We start from the raw sequence: 13,049 nt of genomic DNA on the forward strand, positions 1-13,049 counted from the left end.
ATGGGCTGAATTGTATCCTCCCAATTTTGAATGTTGAAGCCCTAATGCCCAGTACCTCCGAATCTGCTTGTATTTGGAGATAGGATCTTTAAAGCAGTGATTAAGTTAAAACCAGGCCTTTAGGGTGGGCCCTAATCCAATCTGACTGGTGTCCTTTTAAAAGAGGAAATTTGGACACATGAAGAGACAGCAGGCATGCAAACATAGAGGGAAGGCCATGTAAGGACACTGAGAAGGCAGCCATATGTAAGCCAAGGAGAGAGGCCTCAAGAGAAACCAAACCTGCTGAAACCTTGATCTTGGAATTCCAGAATTGTGAGAAAATTAATTTCTATTGTTTAAGTCACCCAGTCTGTGGTGTTTTGTCATGGAATCCTTGGGAAACCAATGCAATGTCCTCATTACTATTTCACCCTGTAAATTTAATTATAAAATTTCATCATGATGAAATAAATGGATAATTCAGTTTGAATTATCATTATACGTGGGACCACCCTTACATATACTGCAGTCAAAGACATGAAAGGGATCTCACACGTTGTATTTAAGGCTTAACCTACCCCAAAATACCACCTTCTCTTATATTTCTAAACCACTCTTTCACTGTCTTTGTCTTCCTCCTGGCTTGAAATTTCCAATTAAAGTTAACTACTTGGACAACAGGAAAGAAATACAGAAAGAAACCTTTAAATGTAGCCATCAGTAAGTATCTTTACTTCTTTGTTCTCTTTCCATTGGAACAGAGTCATGGATGAGCTTATCAGATTAGCTAATTGCTGGTCTGTAAAGTTCACAAACAGTCAGGAGATGAGATCCAGGAAGGAGTGTGTACAAATAGACAAGTGGTGTATGTGTACAGAAGAAAAAAAGGGAGTAGAGATTTTAAAAAAGAAGCTGTTAATTTTCATTCACTGAGAAACCTAATAAGTCCCAAGTCTACAGAGGAGAAGAGAAATCATAATTGAACCCTGAGTCTAGTCTTTGGAAAGGGTGAGATCCAAGAGAGTCAAAGGAGTCAAACATTTTCTGATGATTAAGAATTGAATATGTCCTTCATACTAATTGATCAAACTTCTCCCATGACATTTGCAAGCAGGAATTGGTCCTGTAATTACGCTTTTTTTGTCCTGGAAATGCTGTCATATACTGGGGCCAAATTGGGTATTCATTTCCTGATTAGTACCATTCTGTGATGCTGCTTGTAGGCAAAGCTTCACAAAACATGGCTTTGAGATCACAGGGATAGTCAGTGCTTGCTGCTTTGTCATGAGAGGCACCAAAGACTGAAAGTCACCTCCCTGAAAGTGTGACCTCTGGACAGCAAAGTGTTTGTGTTGACACTTCAACAGAGAGATGGAAATGCTAGATGTACAATAAAGTGATTCATAATTTCCTAGTATTTCAACTTGAAAACAAGTGACTCTGCACTTTTATTTTTAACTCAATAATCTGACAAGCTCTGGGATGGTAGTCTGTTTGACCTTGCAAGTCTTCCTCCAAGCTATGGCATATATTTGGGAGCAGTACAAGGTTGAGTAGACAAAGAAAACATATTTAAAATTACAGATGTTATTTCTCAATTGTTTATAAGTAACAGGAAACTGCAGGATGATATTTAACTACTCTGTAGGTAGCAGGCAATTTGCATTTGTAATATCAGCATAATGAGTTTAAGATGTGTATTGATCCCATTTCACTTTATATGGAATGCAACAAAGCATGTTAATGGATAACCTAAAAGCATATAAATCAGGGAAAAATAGAAAATGTCATAAAATGCAGAGCTGTCATAGTAATTGTGCTTGTTTGAAACATCCCACCCAAGGTATCCACAAAGTCTATGGCAATTAATATCAAATGTAATTAAAGTGAATGGAGAAATTAAGATTATTCATTTTCAATTTTTCATGAGACACAGTGGATGATTTGTTCTAGAAAGATGCCCCACAGTAAAATCTTATATGATTGATGGTACTTTAATTAAAAATAAGAAGCTATTTCATAGTCATGTTAGTCTTCCTGTCTCAGAAGCAGCCGATAGACTTTGTCCATGCTGGCCTTTTACTGTGTTTTAGTTGTTGCTCATTAATTGAATTTTTCAGAGTCATAACTCACTTAAATATTCAAAGGGTCATTTTATCCCAGTTAGGCATGTGGGAGTTTACTCATTCATCTCAGTTTTGAGAGAAATATATCACATTATTCCAAGTTATTCTTATTGTATGATTTTGTTTTTCTCTATGGTTGCCGATTATTTTAAGAAGAGCAGAGTAAGTGCATAAGAATCATGAGAATGGGTGCTGTAATACAAACACAACAAAGTCAGTGTAAGTGATTATGGATTATTTTTCTGTTTATAAATGCTATTGTTGAGGTTCTTGAGAGAGGTTTTAAAAGATGCTTTCTCCTTCTAGTAATCAGAGCAATGTAAATTAAAAGCAATTGTATACCATTTCATATACTTTCAGTTGGCAAAATTTGAGTCTGATAATATGGTAAAGGTGCAGGAAGATAGTCTTGCTGGTAGGAGAGTGAATTATTACCAAAACTTTGGAAAGCAATTTGTCGGAACCTAGAGAGCCAAAGATGCCCTTGGAATCGACTTGATATCTAGAGTAGTGGCTATCTAGATACCTACTCAGAAAAATTCTCCCAAATGTGCAGATAGATCATTGTAGTATCATTGTAATAGAAGAAAAATGAAAACAACCTACCTAATCATCTCTTAATAGGGGAATTAATAAGTTTAGTTTTTTGTGGTACGCGGGCCTCTCACTGTTGTGGCCTCTCCCGTTGCGGAGCACAGGCTCCGGATGCGCAGGCTCAGTGGCCATGGCTCACAGGCCCAGCCGCTCCGCGGCATGTGGGATCTTCCCGGACCGGGGCACGAACCCGTGTCCCCTGCATCGGCAGGTGGACTCTCAACCACCGCGCCACCAGGGAAGCCCCAATAAGTTTAGTTTTAATTGATAAAGTAGAATGCTACTTACTAATTAAAATGAATCAACCAGAGATTCATGTAGCAAAATATATATTTATATTTTATATATATAAACATCATTAGGTTGAGTGATAAAAGGATATTTCACAGTGTGATGATGTATATGTAAATTTAAAAATATATAAATGATACATATAAAAAGATAAATACTTGAAACTGATCCACACCAACATCAGAGTAGTGGTTACCTCTGGGGAAAGAGGGAGAAGGAATAGAGAGTGTAGTCATAGCTGTATCTATAATGTTTTATTATTGAAAAGGAGTGATTTGGAAGAAATATAGCCAAATGTTAACATTTGATGTCTGAATTTTCAACATATAGATATCCATTATATTATTTTCTGTGCTTTTGTGTGTGTTTGGAGCATTTCATGTTTAAAAATTTTTAAAGTTAAATGTGAATTAATATATTGTCTCTCGTATCTTATGACTATACCAATATCATTTATAAGTAAAATGCCATTGCATATGCTGTTTTATGTGAATTAACCCTTTTAATCTGCACAGTGATTCTGTTTCGTAAATACTAGTATTATCTACATTTTACAGACAAGGAAACAAAAACATAGCACAGGATTACAGATTTTGGGCTACCATTGTATTCTTAGCATGACTTGATTATCTGTCAAATTTAATAAGTTCTCATATGTCATATGAGACATCATATCATATATCATATATTTTATATATATATATTATATACTGCTTGCATGCCTTTATCCTTTTTCCTGGGACACTTTTATCTAAGAATACATCTTAAACGTTGCTATAAATTAATTAGGGATAACAGAGTAGATAATGACACTATCCAAGGCCTCAGAATGGTGCGACCTGATTTCTGATCTCGTCTCCCCCGATGCCCTACTGAATGATTTGTGGCAAGACCTTTCATTATTCTAAATATTGGCTTCTCACTATAAAACACAATGGATCAAATCTATCTACCTCCTGCTCTGAAGATAAAACAATGGAAGGTATTTGGAAACACACTGAATAACACAATTATTTAGAATGTTATAATATAGAATGTTTATTTTGCTGTTTTAATATGAAAGGTTATTTTTCACACAAACTCTGAGAAGATAGTCTACACACTGTTCTGAATCACTGTAAAATACACCTTCTTCTGCCTGAATTATGATTATTTAATAAACAAAAATGTAAGAGATTCTCTTTGGGATTTTTTTTTTTTTGAGTCAGAAACGCTGCTCCTGTAGAGTTTGCCTCAAACTCTACAGAGTTGAGCTGACTTCTAGCTTCTATTTTGTGACGTTTGCTTCACTGTGTTCAATAAATCCCGTGATTTCTGTCTTGAAAATGCTAGGTGTGGCTCCCTCTGAGCACTGTCAGGGTGGCTCTCAGAAACTACAGCACACAATATTGAGCTCTTTCCTGTAAATGAAGCTCAGAATTAACCAGAAGTCAATTATTGCTAGCATTAAACTGAAGTTGAAATCGCTGGAAATTGGAAGGCAAATTAAAGTGAATGTGTTAGCAAGATCAGGAAATAGCAGATTTGAGTCTCACAAAGGAAATGAGGAGGCTCCATGTGGTAATCCATATGAATCCAGAATGGACAAAAATCTTATAAACATAAGCTGGGATAACTAAACTGAATTAACTGAGATGTGGAGTCACAGCCTGCATCTTTAGCATTCTGCTCTTATTTCTTTTTATTTTTAGTTCCTATGCTGTCAGTGACCTTAAAATTTTACTTTCTTCCTTTTATTCTTTTACTTCGTTGACTTCCTCTATCCTTTTGCCTTATCTCCAGCATCTCAAGAACTTAAAATGGCAAGTTCTAGAATTTTCATTCTTTAGTTTTCCATTTGGAGTTTTCTAAGCCCCATAGCACTGTTAGCCACACAACTGTTCTTTTTTTTTTTTTAATAGATCTTTATTGGAGTATAATTGCTTTACTCTATTAGTTTCTGTTGCACAAAAAAGTGAATCAGCCATATGCATACACATGTCCCTATATCCTCTCCCTCTTGAGCCTCCCTCCCATCCTCCCTATCCCACCCCCTCTAGGTCATCGCAAACCACCGAGGCGATCTCCCTGTGCTATGCAGCTGCTTCCCACCAGCCAACTATTTTACGTTCGGTAGTTTATATATGTCAATGCTACTCTCAGTTCACCCCAGCTTTGCCCTCCCATCCCATGTCCTCAAGTCCATTCTCTATGTCTGCCTCTTTATTCCTGCCCTGCAACTAGGTTCATCAGTACCATTTGTGTTTTTTTTTAGATGCCATATATATCCGTTAGCATAGGGTATTTGTTTTTCTCTTTCTGACTTACTTCATTCACTCTGTATGACAGACTCTAGGTCCATCTACCTTACTACAAATAACTCAGTTTCATTTATTTTTATGCCTGAGTAATATTCCATTGTATATATGTGCCACATCTTCTTTATCCATTCATCTGTAGATGGACATTTAGGTTGGTTCCATGTCCTGGCTATTGTAAATAGTGCTGCAGTGAACATTGGGGTGCATGTCTCTTTTTGAATTACGGTTTTCTCAGGGTATATGCCCAGGAGTGGGATTGCTGGGTCATATGGTAGTTCTATTTTTAGTTTTTTAAGGAACCTCCATACTGTTTTCCATAGTGGTTGTATCAGTTTACATTCCCACCAACAGTGCAGGAGGGTTCCCTTTTCACCATACCCTTTCCAGCATTTATTGTTTCTGGATTTTTTGATAATGGCTGTTCTGACTGGCGTGAGGTGATACTTCATTATAGTTTTGATTTGCATTTCTCTAATGATTAGTGATGTTGAGCATATTTTCATGTGCCTCTTGGTCATCTGTATGTCTTCGTTGGTGAAATGTCTATTTAGGTCTTCCACCCATTTTTTAACTGGATTATTTGTTTTTTTGATATTGAGCTCCATGAGCTATTTGTATATTTTGGAGATTAATCCTCTGTCTGTTGTTTCATTTGCAAATATTTTCTCCCATTCTGAGGGTTGTCTTTTTGTCTTGTTTATGGCTTCCTTTGATGTGCAAAAGCTTTTAAGTTAAATTAAGTCCCATTTGTTTATTTTTGTTTTTATTTCCATTACTCTAGGAGGTGGGTCAAAAAAGATCTTGCTGTGGTTTTTGTCAAAGAGTGTTTTTCCTATGTTTTCCTCTAAGAGTTTTATAGTGTCTGGTCTTACATTTAAGTCTTTAATCTATTTGGAGTTTGTTTTTGTGTATGGTGTTAGGGAGTGTTCTAATTTCATTCTTTTACATGTAGCTGTCCAGTTTTCCCAGCAACACTTATTGAAGAGGCTGTCTTTTCACCGTGTATGTTCTTGCCTCCTTTTTTGTAAATTAGGTGCCCATATGTGTGTGGGTTTATCTCTGGGCATTCTGTCCTGTACCATTGATCTATATTTCTGTTTTTGTGCCAGTACCATACTGTCTTGATTACTGTAGCTTTGTGGTATAGCTTGAAGTCGGAGAGCCTGATTCCTGAAACTCTGTTTTTCTTTCTCAAGAGCGCTTTGGCTATTTGGGGTCTTTTGTGTTTCCCTATGAATTGTAAGATTTTTTGTTCTAATTCTGTGAAGAATGCCATTGGTAATTTGATAGGGATTCCATTGAATATGTAGATTGCTTTGGGTAGTGTAGTCTTTTTCACAATATTGATTTTTCCAATCCAAGAACATGGTATATTTCTCCATCTGTTTATGTCATCTTTGATTTCTTTCATCAGTGTCTTACAGTTTTCTGCGTACAAGTCTTTTGCCTCCTTAGGCAGGTTTATTCCTAGGTATTTTTTTCTTTTTGTTACAATGGTAAATGGGGGAGTTTCCTCAATTTCTCTTTCTTATTTTTTCATTGTTGGTGTATAGGAATGCCAGAGATTTCTGTGCATTAATTTTGTATCCTGCAACCTTACCAAATTCATTGATTAGTTCTAGTAGTTTCCTGGTGGCATCTTTAGGATTTTCTATGTATAGTTTCGTGTCCTAAGCAAACAGTGACAGTTTTACTTCTTCTTTTCCAATTTGTATTCCTTTTATTTCTTTTTCTTCTCTGATTACTGTGACTAGGACTTCCAAAACTGTGTTGAATAAGAGTGGCAAGAGTGGACATCCTTGTCTTGTTCCTGATCTTAGTGGAAATGCTTTTAGTTTTTTACCATTGAGTATGATGCTTGCTGTGGGTTTGTCATATATGACCTTTATTATGTTGAGGTAGGTTCCCTCTATGCCCATTTTCTGGCCGGGGGGAGGGGGGGCCTTGGAGGGCAGGGGATTGGCCTGGGAGCTCAGCAGGCTCCCCGTGCCCTAGTGGGCAGGGAAATCGCCCTCCGCTCCTCTCCGGCTCTTCCCAGAGAGTCCTTCCTGCCTGCCTCTCCTGATCTCCCTGGCCTCAGGGGTGCCGATCCTGTCTGGCCTCCACTTCTCCTCCCCCCTCAGTCCCCCTACATCCTGCAGGTTCACTTTGGGGTTTCTCCCGTCTCCTTGGGCATCAGAGTTCCCCACCAGCGGCTGGCAGGTGTCCTAGTTGTGGGGAGACGCTAACTCCGCCACAACTCTTCTTAAATTAAGAAGCACAGCCATTTCTTTGCACTTTACAGACTTGTAGAAACTACTCCTTCTTACAAATCAAGTTGGATTGTCCCTGTTTAACAGGTTTCATGTGATAAAATAAAAATGTATGGGAGTAACGCTGAGAGTGCCAGAGGAAATCATGATCTTGAGGCAGTGTAACTGAAAGGAGAATCTGTTACAGCAGCACCTACCAGGTAAATGGGAGCTATAAAAGGATGTGAATAAAGTTAAGCTCATTATTGAAAAAGATAATTAAGATAGAAGTAAATCTGGGATGTGCTCACTGAGAATGTGATTAAAGCAGAGAAGATCTGATTGAATCACAGTTCAAGTGACTTTGAGAAGGACAATTTAGACATGAAGCTCAGGGGATAAATCAGAGTTTCAAAGAGAAGAGTGCCTTGCTCTCTGGATGCCATGACACCAAGAGGGGGTTTGGAAAAGAAGGCTCAAGCCTAGAGGTGGGTGTGTTAACTAATGCCTTTTTGGCAGATGCAACTGGTGCCAAACTTGAATAACAAGGCTATGTATTTACATCTTTCCAAAAATCATGCAGTTTTCATTCTAAGCTGCCCTAATAAATATTATTATGCATACAAAAAGGTCTTATAACCTATTCTAGCCTCTTAATTATTTTTTCAGTATTTGTTTCTGGGTAATTCCAAATAAAAGCTCTGAACTGTGTACCTGTTCCTGTATGATCTGTAGTACAGAGGTACTCCAAACTGATTGCCAGAGTTACCTAGGGAGGGAGACAGATGGAATGATAGATGGATGTGTGGATAAATAGGTAGATTTCTGGATCTTTCCTCAGATTTACTGTATTCGAAGCCATAAGAATAGAGTCCTGGAATAAATATATGTAAAAACTTTCCAGATGATTCTGACACTTGTCCAAGTTGGAGAATCATGTGGCATTGTCATGGAGATTGTGAGAGAAGCATGTTACCTATAAACAAAAAGAAAAGGGTAGACCTGAGATTTCTAGGAGCTTAATCTCTAGAGAAATGACCATCTCTTTGTCCAGTGGTGGCAGCAGTAACTTCCCAGGAGAAGCTCCCATAGGAATTGTTCTGGTAGAGCCTTGTGTTGGAAGTTACTATAGGGCAGATGAGCTGAAGGGAAACAAGGGCCCAGAGAGCTAAAGTGCTTCTTTTTCCCTAATAGGCTATTATAGATAACCCCCCAAAAGTATTAAGGACAATGTTTTGGGGTCACTAAAAGCAGGGCAAGGAATTAGAGGATTGGCCCAATAAATGCATAGAAAGGTTGTGCCCAAGGATCACACCTTTGATAATGTGTGACCATGGTAAGGGTGTCTCTCCAAAGATAACCAGAAAGTGTTCCATCCAAATGTGGTGGGGACTGCTCCAGCCCTGAAGCAGTGCTTGTACACCTGAAGATAGGTGACAGCTATGACTCCACCTGATGCTCCGTGGCAGTCCCACTTCACTCTCATGGGCATTCTTTTCATTGCTTCTGGTGTCACAGGTAAAGCCTCTTTCCTGTTTGGCCTAAGATGTGCTTATATCTAGTCTTGCTATATCTCTTCTAGTCTGCTCTATTTACCTCAAATGTACCTTCACAACAAAAAAATTTCTCAAATGTGATACAACATCAGCACTTCTTCATGCACTACATCATCTCTCCTCACCTCTTGTTTAGAACTATAAGGATGGAGTTATGCAAAGATGCTTATCTAAATTCTTAAGCCCAACTACCACAAAGGCTGTCAAACAAAAATTTTTGTTTTCTTTTCCTGAACAATGTGTTAACATGTAGTAGAAAGAATACATCCTTTCTATGGACCAGAGACCCTTCACTTTAAATTCTTTTAAAGTTAATTTTTTTAATTTATATTTATCCTTTGTGTAGATCATAAACACTTACATTTAAATTCCTCCTACTGGTTTCTACTTATGTGCAAGTTACTAGATCTCTCTGGACCTTAGCTTTAAATTGAAGATAATTTCTACTTTATAGGGCTATTGTTAGAGTTAAATAGGATAAGAATGTAAAGAATTTAATATTCAGTAAATATTAAATATTCTTTCTTCTTTTACCTACACTTATAAACCTAAAAGAAAAATTTATTTTACTTTTCTCATTGATGAGTTCCCAAAATGTGCAGCATTCTATCCTAGAATCAGAGGTAAATAATGAAGGATTCATGAACTCCTAGGGGTTCCATAGATGGACTTTAAGTGTCAATAGTTGTAGGTATATACATGTTTTGGGTAAAGATTCATGGATCTCTTCAGATTCTAAAGTGATCTTTGACCTACCCGCTTAAAATGTTGGGAATTACGGTTTTATCTGCCTTAATAAATTATACTAATCCCCCCTAAGTTGAAAATCATCTTTTTGTGAGCTTCCATGATTCCACCTTAAAATTTCTGTGAGCATATTTTATCAAGGCATATTTCATAGAGTAGGTGTGAGATCAAATGAGATAATGCATACAGAATGTTTTCTTAAGCTATAAAACTCTACATAAATGAAAAGCATTAATATTAGCAGCAGTCTGTACTGTACTGTTGCCTTTGTAGCTGTGGCATATCTCCTCCTGATTCATTATGATAAAAATTATCATAACAATTACAACATTAATCACAATTACATTGCATTTTTATCACAATGCTCACAGCTGAGCAAGTTAATTAAAAAAACCTAATTGTGGCTATTTTTAATTTTTCTTGGGCACCACTTCCTATGAACTTAGAACTACAATATTTTTTATGCTTTAAGAAATCTTTGATGGCATCTAAAATAACCTCTGTTTTTAGTTGAGGGAACTGGGCCTTGAGTCCCTTGATGGCTATGAGAAAGTAACCTGCCTGTAGCCATGTAGCTAGTTTATTGAAAGTTAGGACAAGAGAATATAATTAGGCTATTTCTTGCACTCTTTGATTTGTTAAAATAGTTGGTAATTTGAATGATCTTTCCAATTTTTTTAAGGGAACGATGTTTAAGGAAAGTTCTGTCAAAGTATTTGTTATGGTAGATAAGGAAGAAAAGTAATATTGATAAGGAAAAAAAGAATTTATCTTCCATGGAGTATCTCCCCTTAAAATATATTTTAATTGGAATGACGCAGAAATCTGCCCCAATTGCACAATGTGTTTTCCTTAGTAAGTAGCAACTTATAGCTCAAACACTAGTGTTTTACTCAATGTGCTTTGGTAATAAGGGCCCCCTTTAGGCTGACTTAAATAGAAAGCTATACTGAAGAATAAAGAAGCAAACCTCAGCCAGTCCCCATGGGAGACAACCTTTGAGAACCTGGAGACATTCGGGACAAGGACTTTTTTTGTATGTCTGTTCTGTTCTTCAAGCCAAGAGAAGAGACCAGCTTTGTCTGCTTCTCACAATTGTACACGTGGGTAAATCTGACCCTAAATGAATTTTCATTTCACGTACCCAAACTTTTGTATCAGGGCCTCTGTGTCTCTTTATTCATCTCAGAGAGACAGAATCTGATCATTGAGCGGTTGTTGGATTGGTCTGTAAGGCTACAGGATCAATTCTGGTTTTCCAGTGACTGGAGGTGAAGTTTTATTTCAGTCAGCCAATCCCACATGTTACCAGAGGAGAGAGCTGCCTCAAAGAAAAAACTTAAAACAAATTTAAAACACCAGAATAAAACAATGGTTCTGAAATTTCTAGGGTTCAATTTTTATTTTCAGAATTATGTTTTGGGGCAGGTATTTTGATACATGATCTAGCTATGGAGAAGGCTTTAAAAAATAGATATGGTCCTGTATAATCTAGGATATATGATTACTATATTTCCAGTATCAGGAAAATATAGAAGATTCTTTTTCCCTGAGAAAAAGCAATGATCTAAGAAGTTTCTGGGAAATTCTAATTGGATGTTAGGGAGTCTAGTACTTTTTTTTCTGGTTTAATATAAAGCCACATGAACTGATTGATATAAACCTCTCCCATGAATATTATTTCAGGTTATCTTCTAGTTTTTATCACCACGTCCCACCCCTAATGCTGCTCTTGAGTTAAGGGCATAGTATTTCAATGGCTACAACGTACCCAGGGAATTTGGGGTTGTTCAGCATGAAATGTTTTCTGAGAAGCCTCATATCCCCTTGTGTTTTATCAGATTTATACTGATGCTATTTTTAACAATTCAGATGACTTCTTCAGAAATGCCATCAATTAGGACATATTTTAGTGCCATTACCATATACATATCTATATATACAAATCCTAAAATATGATCATGATAACTCTGAAACTATTTAACATTATCTATACATAGAAACATAGAAAAACCATAATAATCCAGTGCACACCGTTAGACTTTCTGTTAGTTTTTAAAGTAATGGTTATAGTATTTCATATCTCTATTATAATTTTGAGCTCCAGATTTTATTCTTCCCTCTTCCTTTCTCTCTGCTTGGAGAGTGAAACATGTAATAAAAGAGATAAAAATAAATCTAAAAAGTAATTAGCAAAACAGATATCTTACTGTGTAGTTTATATCTATATTAATAAGAATAACTAATAGCTGAATAAATGTAGAATAAATGTAGCTGAGATTGATAACTAAGAAGCTAAGGTAAAGAATTTCTTTTTCTTAATGCAAGGTTGAGAAGGAAACAATGAGTTGTTTCAAGGAGGTGGTTGAGGTTTTTAAGAGAGCAAGAAGAAAATCATTTTGGTCACAGAATCTAGTATGAATTTTCAGAAAATATTCTTAAGTTTACCAAGGTTGGACAGGGAGAGACTAAATATTTGATTTTATTGATGAAAGAGGGGAAGGGTAGAGTTTTAAATATGCAATGGAAAAAGAAACATGAAGTTTGGGTCAAATGATGCAGTAAGTAATAGGCACAGAGTCAAAGAAGATTCTTAAATTCCAAGTTGGGAGACAGATGATAAAATGTCAATGTCCACTGAAATGTATCATTTCTACAAATATTTGCTGAGTATCTAAAAGGGGCAAGCATTATAACAGACACTGTGAGGGATATAAAAAGAAATCAAATGCAGAGACTTCATTCAATTTGCCATTAATTGAAAAGGAGGTAGAAGACATTTACAGATTTGGGGAAAATGACTGAATATGGACATACATAAAAGAAACACAAAGTGCTACGGAAGTTCAGAAACAAAACTGCAAAATGGAAAATCAAAGACTTGTTATGAAGTAGATAACATTAGACTTCTGCATGCAGAAATAGTATGGGAGAACATTCCCAAAAAACACATGGAGACAGGACTTCCCTGGGGGCGCAGTGGTTGAGAGTCCGCCTGCTGATGCAGGGGACACGGGTTCGTGCCCCGGTCCGGGAAGATCCCACATGCCGCGGAGCGGCTGGGCCCATGAGCCACGGCCGCTGAGCCTGTGTGTCCGGAGCCTGTGCTCTGCAACGGGAGAGGCCACAACAGTTAGAGGCCCGCGTACCGCAAAAAAAAAAAAAAACCCACATGGAGACAGAGTCATACTTATTTGTATCTAAAAAGGCCAGTCAGTATGT

Source organism: Hyperoodon ampullatus (genome assembly GCF_949752795.1).
Source record: "Hyperoodon ampullatus genome assembly, chromosome: 5".
NCBI classification, from domain to species: Eukaryota; Metazoa; Chordata; class Mammalia; order Artiodactyla; family Ziphiidae; genus Hyperoodon; species Hyperoodon ampullatus.